Here is a 14,885-nt window from a genome sequence, read left to right as displayed (position 1 = left end):
TCTAGTAACCCAAATAATATCCTTACTTCCCCATTTAGTCTATGGCATACTAACTGGTCTTTTACGATTTTGATTACATACATGCTATACGTGACTGAAATTAAATTATCAGATTTTAATAATGCTCTTTTTTTTATTGTTTTCTTTTTCTTTCTTCTTTTTTTCCGTATATATATATATATATATATATATATATATATATATATATATATATATATATATATATATATATATATATATATATATATATATATATATATATATACACTGGTTATCATAAATTAAGGAAAATTCACAAAAATCGCGATAACTCAAGAAATTACACATGGAATTTTATGAAACTTACCCACAATATACAACACATAGTAAGGTATTAAACAACATAAAAAGAAATTATCAGACATTAATAGTAGTATAGAAATTAGCACATGTATAAAATAAACAAATTGGAAGTATCGGTTTGCAATAGGAAAAGTACCTTTAATATGGAATATGATTGCCTCTAGAAGCAATACAGCACAAACAGCGATGTGTGATGCTTTCAATTATGCGGTCTATCAGTTCAATAGGAAGTGAGAGCCATTGCTCTTGTAAAGCAGTTGCAAGCGTGGCAAGGGTCTGAGGGGGCGGATTGATGGCAGATACACGCCTCCCTAGAGCATCCCAAACGTGCTCGATAGGATTCAAGTCCGGGGATCGAGCTGGCCACTCCATGCGAGTAATTGTTTCCTGTTGAAGATAATCATCAACAATGCGAGCTCTGTGTGGTCTTGCATTATCGTCCTGTAACAGGAAGCAATCACCAATTGCCCCGGCATATGGGCGCACATAAGCATCAAGGATGTTGTCTCGATAAACCTGAGCATTCACGGTTCCCCTTGGAAAGACATGGAGGTATGTGCGCCCTCCTAAGGATATGCCTCCCCAAACACAGACACTGCCTCTTCCGTATGCATCTCTTTCACGGATGTTTGATGGATGATAACGGGTCCCAGGTTCTCTCCATATCAAATAACGTCTACTGTCACTTTCTAGACTAAACCTGGACTCATCCGTAAAGAGAACAGGCCTCCATTGATCTGACGTCCAGTGGACATGTTGTCGGGCCCACTGCAAACGGTCTCTCCTATGGCGTGATGTGAGCGGCACGCAAATGGCTGGTCGTCTCGCATACAGACCACCTTCGTGGAGCCTTCTGCGCACAGTTGACGTTGACACCAACCTTCCGGTGGCTGCAGCAAGAGAGGATCTAAGATGTGTCGGAGTAGCGGTTCTATTCCTGCGTGCACTTAATGTCAAATATCGGTCATCGGCACTGGTCGTAACAGTTGGCCGTCCTTGACTGAACCTCCTAGATGCCGAATCTGTGGTTTGAAATTGCCTCCAAAGTCTATGAACCACAGATGGACTCACATTTAGCCATCTGGCCACTTCTGATTGACTCTGCCCTGCCTCTAGTCTCCCGATGGCTCTCCATCGTAGTTCTTCAGGCAAATGATGCCTAGAGGTCATTATTACGAATTGGCTATCTCAGATTTTCAATGTCGCAATCACAGTAAAATTTGTGTGCTTTCTCTCAAACTTGGACTTTTATGCTCCAGGCAGATGACGTAAGCCGAGTGCAGCGCCACTAATTTGCATATTGCAATTTTACTCAGCTACTCTTAGTGGACAACATATGCAAATTTTGCACGGTTTGGCTTACTTTTGAAAGAGTTATCGCTATTTTTGTGATTTTTCCTTAATTTATGATAACCAGTGTATATATATATATATATATATATATATATATATATATATATATATATATATATATATATATATATATATATATATATATATATATATATATATATATATATATATATATACTTTTCATAACTATTTTTTCTTTCTGACAAATATTTTGCAGCATAATTGTTACCGTGAATGACTGAAATCAAGGGAATGTCGATTTTCACCGGTGAATGCCAACAATCACATTGTCGCTTTGGTGAATGTCCGAAATATTTGTTTTATCCGATTAGATATTACTTTATTCGTTGATATTATTTTATTTATTCGCTATTTTAATATCGTGGGATAGATTGGGTGAAACATCAGTGTTCGGAGAACCGATTTAATGCATATTGGGCAGTGGCACTTGACCTTAAAAAAACATCGATGTAGGACATACCGGGCAATGGCACTGAAGCTTTAAAATACATTGATATGGGGCATATCGGGCAAATGTATATCGGGTAATTGCACATAACTAGAGCTAGTATATAATTCGGACATTTACCAAAGCGATTATGTTATTGTCAACATTCACCGGTGGAAGTTAACAACCACCAATTTCTTTCATTCACGGTAATATAAATAAATTCTGTCTCATAGTATTCAAATTATCTACGAAACTGGCAGGATGTTTTGGAATTCGAAATTTATTTTCTGATTTCTTTGGATCATTAATTCCCAGGAAAGCGACCTAAGGAAGCACGTGCCATAACCCAAAAATTTTTCAAAATTTTCCGATTTTTTTTAAAATTCTTTCTTTAAATCCATAAAATGATATTTTTATGAATTAAAAATTTATATAATTCATATGTAATTTAGCAAAATAAAAGATTAAATTTAATAATACTACAAAATTTATGCATCATTCTCAATTGTTGTATTTATTTAGTTTATAGTTGGAGTTAGTTGCTATTTACGAAAGATAAATTTTTTTTTAATTACCTTTATTTTCCATTGATACAGAGAAATAATTTTTAAAGACACCTTTGTTGAAATTAAAAGTTCAATACTGATGTTTGTTTTTTTTTACAATTTTAAATAACTTACAGCATTATCGAATTCAAAATTTACATTCTAATTTGTTTCAAGGATTAATTTCTTGATAAAACTTGATAGACTATGATGAATGTTCTTAGAATTTTTAACTAATAATTTCCACTTCAGACGATGTATCCTTCTTTTACTACTAATTAATGTAAAATATTGCGTACGATTTTTTTTTTAATTTCAGCAAATGCTGGTGTTGAAAACTATTTTATTTCATTATCAAATAGCTTTTAAAAATTTCGTTTCGACTTTATAAGGCCGGATTGCGTCAAATGCATAACAATAGTAAGTGGCAGATTATGCAATTTTATTCTTTTAGCTTTTAAGGTCATTCCATATCTAATAACTACACGGTTAAATAATAAATGTATGTGATGAAATGAACAAACAAACTGTATTTAGCTTTTTTACATTTTGATTGTTCTCGGCAAAGAGATTATTTATCTAAAATTAGCTAGTTTCGAAAAAAAAATGTCTCTTTGAAAAATTGTTCCCGCTGCATTTAATATTATATTTTTTAACCATTGTTGAAATAAAATTAATATGAAACAAAATATCTTTTTTATATTTATTTACTGGTGAATTTTATACGTCGCGTGAAATTTTTTGACATATTTGCATCGAATGTATTCCAAAATACTTTATTAGACCATAAAATAATTTGGAGAAGCAGCGGATTTCGAGAGGATCAAATTATAAAATGCTTCAAAATACAAAGGATGATAGAAAAATGCGATCCATAATTATTTTCTTAGTTTTTATTGATATCTTAAATCTAATAATTACAAATATACATTATGATGCGAATCTTCTACACGCATCAGGTGAGAACGGAATAGTAACATTTTTAGAAAATTTATTTGTTTCACAAATTTGGGGAAGAATATTTAAAAAAAATTTCAAACTCTTTGTATTCTTACTTAATTATTAGATCTAAAGTTTTTATATATATGCTATCATATATTTTGATAAGCTCATATATAAGAAGCTCCGTTACCACAGTTTTTAATATACTTTTTGAGGATGCGCAAAATTAAATGAAAACACATACATGTGTTGCTAAGTAAAGTTCAACGAAACTAACGCAGAAATGTTATGAAAAATCATTCATTCGTAATTTTAAAACAATAAAACCTGGTAGATTGCTAAAGAAAACCGGGAGGATGTGAAAGGCAAATGTTTGAAATATATCAGGTTTAAATTTAATCCTGCTTTCCTCAATGATGATTCATCATTCAAGAAGCTTATTTTCTTCCTTGTTTGAAAATTAATCTGCGACCGCTAATGTTAATTCTGTCTTTATTTTTGAAAACAATTCTAAAATTATAAATTAAAAACAAGATTTAAAGACCCCCTTTTACACTCAAATGGTTATAAAAATCAGCTGTATATATGTATATGGTCTGAACTTGTAAAGGTTTCCTAAATTTATTTTAGAACGTCATAATTAATTACTTTTAATAAATTAAAGAAAAATTGCATACAAAGTACTTAAAATATTTCATTTATTTCTAGGCTATTTTAAAAAATTCCACATCCATCATCTTACAAGAGAAAAAATAATTTTATTGAAATGTACCTTAAAAAAAAGTAAAACCTTTATTTTCTGAGTATATTATGCTTTTTTTTAATATGTATTTTGTATTCTTCAGAAAAGTGTTCTAGATGCTAATTTCTCAGAAGCAGAAAAATTGTTCCAAGTAGAGTTATTGCTGAGCAATTGTTCCATTTTAATGGATCTGATTGCATTTTGTATAGAATTACCCAAACTATTTCATTACCTGAAGATCAAACGTTTAAAAAATGCACTAATATTAAGGAAGATAGGACAGAAAGTTTATCTGAAAAATTGCAATAAAATTTAAAAGTGTAGAATTTTAAGTTTGTAGATATCGCAAATTGATATTTACACATTGTTTTCAAATTTCAAAAGTGATAACTCAAAACATATCTCAGCAGATTTTTTTAATTAAATATTTTAAGCATTATTTATAACAAAAAAACAACAACAAATATCTTTACTAATTTTATTTATTTATTGTACAAAGATACTGTAATCAACATCTTGTAGGTGCATTGGGTATGAATTTTTACTTCAATAAAATTTTTTTAAGTACGAAGCTATAATAAATGAAAGAAGTCAAAATTACTACTGGTTATATGAACAATTTAAAACTTTACTTAATAAAATAGTTGCACAGTTTTTCATTTTTCTGAAATTTCAGCAGACAGACATCACAACTTAAATACACTTCACCTAAATGCATATTCTTAAATAAATGTATTAATAAGCATACAAACAATAGTTTTAGATACAAATAACAAACATAAATAAGAATTTTGCACATAAGGATTCTTTCCTTGATAGAACGGTTTTAAAAATTATTACTTAGTGGTAGCTTCTTCAAACATTACATTCAAATAGTACCAGGATTGGTAAGCTCTTGTCAGGCTAGAAAAAACTGATTATGTAAATCTACCCAATCCAAGAAACTGTCATTTACAATAAACATCTAATTTAAAAATGGAAGTTTAACATAATTCACCCAATCATTCTATACGAAAATCTATTTTATTAATTTTTAACGTTATATGACACATGCTTAAAGAATCTAGTTTAGAAGAGAAAATTATTAAATTTTGTCTGGGTTTTCAAAATATATATATATATATATATATATATATATATATATATATATATATATATATATATATATATATATTTACAAATAATGTGCAATTGAAAATAAAACAAAAATTCAAAATAATATTTGCCATTCATTTAAAGCCTACAAATAATTTTTATTAGGTGTTCACAACTCTAAAATATTATTTATAGGATTAATAGTAACTTTTTCAAAGTTTATTAAAACAATATCTTAAAAACACATTTAAAACATGTGTCTTTGCATTTTATAGAATTTTGTGTCATACAGAACATTGGACACATGTTTAAACTTACCTACTAAGCATGACAGTAATATTAATCTGAGAAAGACAAGTCATAAAATGCGTAATATAATTTTAAGATTCAAATATTTAGACACATAAATATGTGCTTAAGCATTACAGAAAAAAACTTTTTTTAAAACTTTCAAGAACATATAACAACTAATATAACACAATAAATTTATCAACTTTAGTTTGCTTAATCAAGTAGAGTAGACTTAAAAATAGAAAGATATTAAAAGTTAATGTGGTTTATAGAATTTCATTGCATAGATTTTCTTCTTTAAATAAATTTCCAGCATACAAAAAAAAGTTTCATATACATAAGTATAAACCTTAATAACTATATTTCAAATTGTCGAAACTCTCCTCTGAAAAATTGAGAAATCATAGCTGACAACAGGGATAGGAAAAAATCCAGAAGATTTTACGAAACAATATAAATTTTATGATAATTGTCACAGAATATACTACATATTTTACACAAAAGGAATTTTAGAGATTTTTCTAGTTATCAAAATAGAAAAAGTGCAATATTTTCCAGTTAAAATTGACAATATACGTGAAATTCTATGTGATATGTTTACTCATTTTACAACAATACATGGAATGTGCATTAAAAGAGTTAAAGAACTTAAATTATCATCAATAACTTGATCATTTAATCATGTACAATTTTAAAAAACAATATTTAAATTTTTATAAATTAGAAACAATAACCTTAACATTACTCCCAAACAGCAGATTAAATTTTGTATAAATACGAGAATCAAATTTGGATTACATTTCATGATATGATTATATGCACACAACTAAAGGGAGAATAATGAAAACTCCAAATGTTTATTTACATATCCATATAAAGGCCAAATTATAAATAATCGACAGTATAAATATTATAAAATTTCTAGAAGTTAAGTTGATCATATATGAATTACAGAAAACTTTCATATCTTTAAAGATCAAAATTAAACTAAAAATATTTTGATAAAACTGCAATGTTTTACCCAAAAATGGGAACTTACCAGTTTCGGGAGTCTGTAAAAATGTCACTTAACTTTTATTAATGTCATATCAATGCAATACTAATTGCAGCAAGAGGTACATAATATAGCTAATGTAGTAATAAGTTTTTTAGAACATTCTTAAACTTATAAGTACTTGAAAATGTTAATGAATGACTTACCCTAGAAAGTAATTAATATCTAGCCAAGTTTGCAGGTGAGCTTTAGCTGTTATACTGAACTTGGAAAAAACAATAAAAAGAAAACCATTTTAAAAACATCTATATAGAAAGTTTAATAAACTTTCTAAATAGGCAGTTCTCTAGCTATTGTTTCACCAAGTTTATCTTCTCCACGATCAGCCAACTGTATGTGGTACACAGACATGCTTCCAGTCATTCCTATATATGAATCATGAACCACTAGAGAAAAAAAAGTAACATTAACAATACTTGTATTAAAAAATTACAACGTCAAAAGAGATAAATTTCTCACAGTGACTAAAAATCACAATATGTTGTTACTCTTTCTTAGAGTTAACTAATTTACTTTAAATACATTAATCTCATCTATCAATTTTGAATGCAAGGCATACAATTCCTATGATAGTTACTAGGAAATTTAGAAATATACAAAGATGAATTGTAGATCTAAAATACTCTTTACTTTAATCACCACTTTTTCTTAATATAGCTAAATACAACCTTCATATATTAATACTCCATATTATAAACTATTCGTAACATAAAATTCAGTATCGTTCCTAAATTCTAATGACAAACAGCACAAAACTCAAGCATTTATCTCCAAATAAGTTCATTTACTATTGTGCATAAATAACAGACTATATAATTTCCTAAAATTTATGCAAGCTCATTTTCGCTATATTATGCCAGATTTTACTAAAACATTATTAATGATTCAAACATTCGGTAGAATAAATATTCCAATATGAAAACATTTTTAGGTTATCAGAAATTTCCCTCTGTAAAAATTATTTTACAAATTTTTTAAACAATAACCACTCAATCAATTAATGCTAAGCACATAAAAATAATTTTCTAGAAGAGTGGAGTTATAAATGCATTATAAAATTCATTCTCATTGGAAAATAACACGAGAATGATGTTTACGCTTTATCTTATACTATAATACGAGGAATGGTTGCCAAGTCGAAAATCGCCCCAGAATTAATAAACTCCGGTAAACTTGGGGGTCTGGGGTTTTTGGCCACGAGGAATCGATTGGCGCCGGTTTTGAAGCGCTACGGTCGAGCAGTTCGGAGTTACAGATAGGATATTTTTAAACTTTATTAGTTCGCCATAATGGCTATAGATACTTTTCTCCACTCTTATAAATGCATGCTAATGCGAACCTTACAATTGAAATATTAATTTTCGACAACTTAAACCAATAATATACGAAGGAATTAATAATTTAATTGCAAGGTTCGCATTAGTTTACATTTAGCAAAGTGGAGAAAAGTTTAACTTTTGTGTTAAAATCACCGTCAACAAAGTCCGACATTTCAACATTCATCAGATTTCAAGCTACATTTTCAACATGCAGAGCGCACCTCTACATGAAATTCTTCAAGGAAGCCGGAATTTTGGAACAACAAGCGATCAACTCAATTCTACCCGCAAATGGACAACTAGAAGATACCGTCATTGTCAGAATGCTTCTCCATTACGCCGAACAAGCTTACCCGACCGTCAAAGTTGTCGTACTTCACCCTGAATTTGTCGCACGCTTCTACGTTACAACAGCGGATGGCGCTTATGAAGGAATGGCTCTTCTCAACGATATCAGCGACCAGAAAAAGGCTTCCAACTATCTATACGGCGTTCAACAAGGATTCGACGTGCTACTCATTCCCATTCACAAGAGAGCTCAAATGGATAGAGGCGAGCACTGGATGCTAGGAATTTACGAAGCAAGCTATGGAGAACGTCAACTATTAGTCTGCGATCCAGTCGACAACCCGCTGCCCATCGATGCTGTTTTGAGAAAAATACTGCGACACGTTTTGAATATCGTTGTTACGAATGAAAAGCTGAAAGGATGCATCGTGAAACCTCGCAACGCTTACAACCACCAAGATGACGCGTCTTCCTGCGGAGTTTACATCGTCTTTTATGCTCGACAATACCTCTCTCATCGACGCCTTTTCCTGGACAAGAATTTTCAAGAAGCGGATGAACGGAAGCAAATTTACGAATTCGTTGTGAACAGTGACCAATTGAACATGTCGGGACCATCTGAAGCCGCATCTTTCACATCTTCGACCAATATGCACGCTTTGAATATCCAAGACCCGATGATAACGCCGTTGCGCCCGACAAGAGCAGTCAGGCAGCGTAGCAAGGAACGAATCTCGGATATATTGATGGAACTTAATGCATCTCAACAAGTAAAATACCGCGATTATGAAAGACGCAGACAAAAAAACGAAACAATGAGGGGCCGCAACATTCGCCTAGAGGAACAACGCCACCGTAATGAAAGACTCCGTAGAGCTGCGAAATCTCGGCCTGCGTCAACCTACAAAAATGCTGCAACTTCCGACGTGGAATATCAAAGTCTTGGTCCATTTAACGTCGCTTGCATCCACGATGGCGCTTTGCATTTCCCAGAAGAAAGAGTGAAGAACAAAATACACGTAGATTCATTTGGCGACTGCTGCTTACATGGAAGAATCAAACTACCAATGCCCGAATTTCCAAACGAATTAGAGCTCCTATTTGCACGACAACACCGCCTATCGGAAGAATTCCACAGAAGGATCCGCAACATCGACGCCTGCTTTGCATTTGCCTCATTCAAAGTCGACGACGACAGAACCGTCAATCAACATGGAATCTACGCGTTTATCGCCGGCGGTCAAGTCCATCACAAGATCAACCTGGCAACGCGCCCGACTCAAGACCCGCAAGGTGAATTTGAACAGCCGAAGTTTGCCCAAATGTACTTCATGGACCCGGACGAGGCTACAGCTGCGCGATCTGAGCTCAACCGAGAGTTAAGCCAAGAACTATTGCAACTACTCGAGGAGATCATGCGCTTTAACAACCCGTTCGCCCAATCGTTTATGATGATGAGAGAAGTGATCGAAGAAACCAACCAACGCGCAATCGCAGCCGGAGTACAACCGCCCAATGTCCACCTCGTCTTTACAAACCGTGAAGGCGACGATCCTCGACGATTCAACGCACCAGTTGTAAACGAAATAGCCGCAAACATTCGAATTCGTCGGCGTGCTTCTCCTCACGACAGTCTTCGTGCACGGAATGCTCTACGTCGCGTTTTCAAGAGTCAAGCGTCAAAGTGCGTTGAAGGTCCTGCTGCCTCCTGAGAATCCAACCCACACCCGAAACGTCGTTTGAAGGAAGTCCTGAACAAGAGAAACTCACCAGCCGCCCCTGCCTCTCCGACAAGAAACTACCTGGACAACATGGAAGACTTCGCAATCGATGATTAATGTTTATTATGTTTATGCTGTTATAGGTTTATAATATGTTTCTTATGTATGTATATATGTTTGGTTTTTCTAAATAAATTTGTCAAAAATATTGAGCTTCAACACACTTCAATCTTTACACTGCTCACTTTGTACCATTTCTTTAATTGTATAATTTTTTGTTATCAATTACATTTTATTTCCTATGACTTTTCAAACTTTACCTTTGTATAGAATAGTTCCCTTTCCAAACTTTGTTTAGATAGTTTACAATGGTGCACTTTAACCGGTTATCTTTTCACCAATGGTTTCACAAATTTTCTTATGGCATGTATTGTTTTGATAAATCACAATTGAAAATTTAAATCTTCGAGTTAGCTTCGATACCTGTTTTCTCCGAGCGGAGCTCGGTCACCCGCTGGTAGAACGTAATATATAAACATTTATGCAATGTTTTCACATTTAATTAGCTAAAAATAAATAAAATGAATACAAAAAATTAATATATTAATAATTTTTACTTACCACAACAGATTAGATATCGATCCCATGCAGTAAAATTTCAACACGTGAAATTAACAAGCCATCACAACAAAGCACACGAACACTGGCGATGTGGCGATTTAACAGATAGAAAAAGTCGCCACGATGATTGAAAAAAGTAACCCATTATTCGTTGCCACCGGAAAGATAGGACCTTCACTTCCTCTTACGGGTTCCTTATATCTATGAAACTCGGAGTCCCTCACTCCCACGTTGCCATTACTTTGTTGAATACTGTTGCACTTCGGGAACTCAGCTGACAGGTGTCGCTGCAGGGAAAGTTCAGCCTAATCCCGTGACGTCTCAAAAGCTGCTCCTCGAGATAATCTGCTCCTATAGGATCAGTCCATGCAATTTCTTCCTTGTTACAAAGCAATACTTCAAGTCTTATATTTTTGCAACTTATGTCTTTTCTTAAAGACATTAAAATTGTTAAACAGTGTTTAACATTACTTCACTAAAATAGAAAAAAAATGAAGAAAAAAAAAATTCAGCTGCCTTACACATTTCTTTCTTTGGAAGCATGTGGTTCAGTGAATAAAAATGGTGAGTATCCGAATATATAACATACATATACAATTACAAAACAACAATGGTGGTGAATTTATTCTATCTTGTCTCAAAAAAAATTTGTTAAAGTATACATCTTATCTCTCCATTCTCTCTTTCTTGCAAAAGGCAAAAAAATTTTCAACATACAAAACTTGCACTACACCAACAATACTGTCATCTAGTTAATAACATTTTGTCATACAGTGTCTAAGAATACACAGTAACTTTTTCTAATAAGTTTAAAAAATTTTGATATTGATCTCTTTTTTTTCTTTTTTTTTCTTATCAATTTTATGTTTGACACTTATATAATAACATACGACACTAATTGGACAATCTTTTAGATCTACCTCATACTCCTATACTAGTGTTTGCATTATTTTTTTTGTCATATGTTATACAATTATTTACATTTTGAATCCTACACTAGTATTTGCAATGATTATTATCTCAATTCAGCACATTTACTTATTTATTCTGCTCATATTTCATTTTATTTACTATATCAAATTTTTCCTTAAATTCACTATACTCCCTATCTTAATCAGATGTTATTGAAATGACAATATAACTAAAAATTTGCATCACAAGGACAGTAAAAATCCTTAGTAGCTAAAAAACTAAAACGGTTATCAGAAAGAGAAAACCAAGAAAAAATCAAGCTTAATTTTTGAATGGGATGTTTCCATATTTAATGATAATTGTACCAGCCATTTTTCATCAAATATAAAATTTTGAGCTCGAAGGGGAAAAATGCAATTCAAAAATCTTACCACCAAAAAAAAATTGCTAACTATATATTTTTACATTTAAATAAACCTTGAGTTAAAATTGTCAAATCAATGCCCTAATAAAAATATGATAAATACTCCAACCATTATTTAGCTTAATATTTAATGCTGATATCATGATCATTTGAGTTGTCATTCTTTAGTTCCTCTCTTAATGACTTTTTTTTTTTAAAAGTTTACTGACATGAAATTTTTTGTACATGTCTCTTCTATCATCTTTTATATGTACTAGGTAATTGTTATTTCTAAACTTTTTCGTAACCTCAAAAGGACCTTCATATTTGGGATCTAAAGAACGAACATCAGTATTTATTTTTAAATAAACAAGATCCTTACACTCATAATTAGGAGTTGGTCTACCCTTTATGTATTTCTCATGTAGTTCAAAATATTTATTCTCATTAAGCCTCACTATTTCCCTGGTCTCTGCAATGTGCTCTGTTAATTTTTTAATGTAATTAGATGGGTTTTCTTCATTGTTGACATTAACACTTACATTTAATGGGAGATTTAAATTTCGACCAAAAAACAATTCTGCAGGAGTATAACCTGTAACCACATTTATTGACGAAATTATAATGCAATTTGAAAAATAAAAGTTTATTCGTCCACTCCCAACTATTGTGACACATTGAAGCTATTGATTCTTTTAAAATTCTGTGAGATCTCTCCAGTAAACCATTAGATAAAGGATAATAAAATGAAGTCTTTCTGTGTTCAATGTTTAAGGATTTTAAAAAGTTAACAAACTCATCAGAAGTGAAATTAGTGCCGTTATCGCTAATTATTTCCTGAGCTAACCCAAATTTTGAAAAATAGTCATTTAAGCTACTGATTATGTTAGGTGATTTTATATTTGTTAACGGTATGGTCTCTAAATATCTTGAATAATTATCAATAATTGTTAAAATAAAGAATTTGTTGTCAATAGACCTAAGCAATTTTCCTACAATATCAATTGACAATCTTTGTCCCACATTGAGATCACTTTTCTCAATAAATTTAGTTTCAGTAATTTTTGGTTTAGGTTTATTTGCCAAACAAGCATCACATGATTCCACAAAATTTTGTGTATCAGCTAACATGCCATACCAGGAATAATTTCTCTTCATTAAATTGTATGTTTTAAAAGTACCAAAATGTGCAGCATGAACTGCCTTAAGAACCTCACCTCTAAGAGATTCAGGTATAAAAATTCTACTAATTGTTTTATGAGGATGTTTAGGAGGTTTAATTCTCATAAGTATTCCTTTATCATTTACAAAAAATTTTTTTGAAGTGAATTTGTCATAGATTTTAAGTTTTTCTAATATTTCTTTAGTTTTGTTACAATTTTGTTGAAATTTAATTATATTCTCCATTTTAAGATTTTCATTCACTTCAAATATATTTACATTATTAACAACAACATCAGTAATGGGTACTCTGGATAGATAATCAGCTGGATTTTTTAAACCTTCTATATGCTTAATTTGAAAATTAAATTCTTGTAAATACATAAGCCACCTACTCACAATCTCTGGTTGTTTTTGCAAATCAATATGAAAAGTTAATGCTTTCGCATCAGTTAAAACAATGAATTCTTTACCATAAAGATGCTTGTGTTGGTTGTAAACGTAAATGTTTTCTAATTACAATCAACACTAAAACAACTATCTCAAAGAACAAACTCTTTTACTATCACAAGTGTACACAAAGAATATATACATGTTGCCAACAAAAGAATAATGTAAGAAATAATATAATAAATAATATAATAAATAATCACTGCATATGCGTTCACGCATTTGCGTCTGGTAATCACTGCATCTGCGTTCACGCACTTGCGTCTGGAACATCCTCCCCACCCTGATCAATCTCAAGAGGAATGATCAGTTGAACAGGTCGGGAGATTTCTACTATATGCTGCAGGTTGTGAAGGTATGGTTGTAAGTCTTTTACCGGTAAGAAAATGAGATGGTGTTAATGTTTCTTCAGGATCATCATTTCCTTGTTCATAAACTAACGGTCGACAATTTAATGAGGCTTCAACACCAACTAATGCTGTATAAAGACCTTCTTCATCTAACAAGGTTCGACCAAGAGATTTTCGCAAACACCCTTTTGTTAGTCCGATCAAACGTTCCCACCATCCTCCCCACCAAGCCGATCGTGCAACAATAAATTTCCACTTAATTCCCGTCTGGGCATAATATTGCTGAACTTTTGACGATGTTAAGTTGTCCCATAAAATGGATAGCTCTTTATTAGCGGCATGGAAGGTAGTGGCGTTATCAGTGCATATTGTATGAGGAACTCCTCTTCTGCCTACAAATCTTTTTAGGGCCATGAGAAATTTGTCAGTAGTGAGGTCAGAGACTAGTTCAATATGTACAGCACGAGTAGTTGAACAAGTGAAAAGTGTGATATAGGCTGTATTTAAAGGTTTCAAGTTACGAACATAAAGTGGGCCAGCGAAGTCTATGCCAATAGTAGTAAATGGAAGGCAAGGTGTAATTCTGTCCCTTGGTAAAGGAGCTTCGATTTGTTGACTTCTAGATGCCTGTGAGAGTTTACAAGGTAGACATTTATAGAGCACTCGTTTAATGGCTTCACGTCCTCGTATTATCCAGAAGTTGGAACGAATCTCTGAAAGTACTATTTGAACACCTAAGTGATGAAGCTTCACGTGTGTGTAGTATATGAAAAGATGTACAAAAGGATGAGAACCATCAAGAAGCAAAGGGTGTTTTTGCTCATTTTTGAGCGATGCGAACTGTA

At 32.1% G+C, this 14,885-nt stretch overlaps 1 protein-coding gene and 1 long non-coding RNA gene across 2 annotated transcripts in view; both read right to left on the bottom strand.

The window, feature by feature from the left end:
- LOC107436116 (uncharacterized) overlaps positions 1-14,885 on the bottom strand; it is a 297,809-nt gene that overhangs the window by 44,651 nt on the left and 238,273 nt on the right. The gene's annotated exons all lie outside the window — the stretch shown is intronic.
- Positions 4,840-10,859, bottom strand: LOC147809311 (uncharacterized). Its single transcript, XR_015434351.1, has 3 exons — positions 10,765-10,859; positions 6,962-7,201; positions 4,840-5,278 (listed from the first exon to the last, which is right to left on the bottom strand). It is a non-coding gene; the product is annotated as an uncharacterized LOC147809311 (long non-coding RNA).

This window comes from Parasteatoda tepidariorum, chromosome 5 (assembly GCF_982258835.1).
Source record: "Parasteatoda tepidariorum strain Cologne lab strain chromosome 5, Ptep-v5.0, whole genome shotgun sequence".
NCBI classification, from domain to species: Eukaryota; Metazoa; Arthropoda; class Arachnida; order Araneae; family Theridiidae; genus Parasteatoda; species Parasteatoda tepidariorum.
Note: the sequence above shows the minus strand (reverse complement) of the source record. Positions and strands in the feature narration are given on the sequence as shown.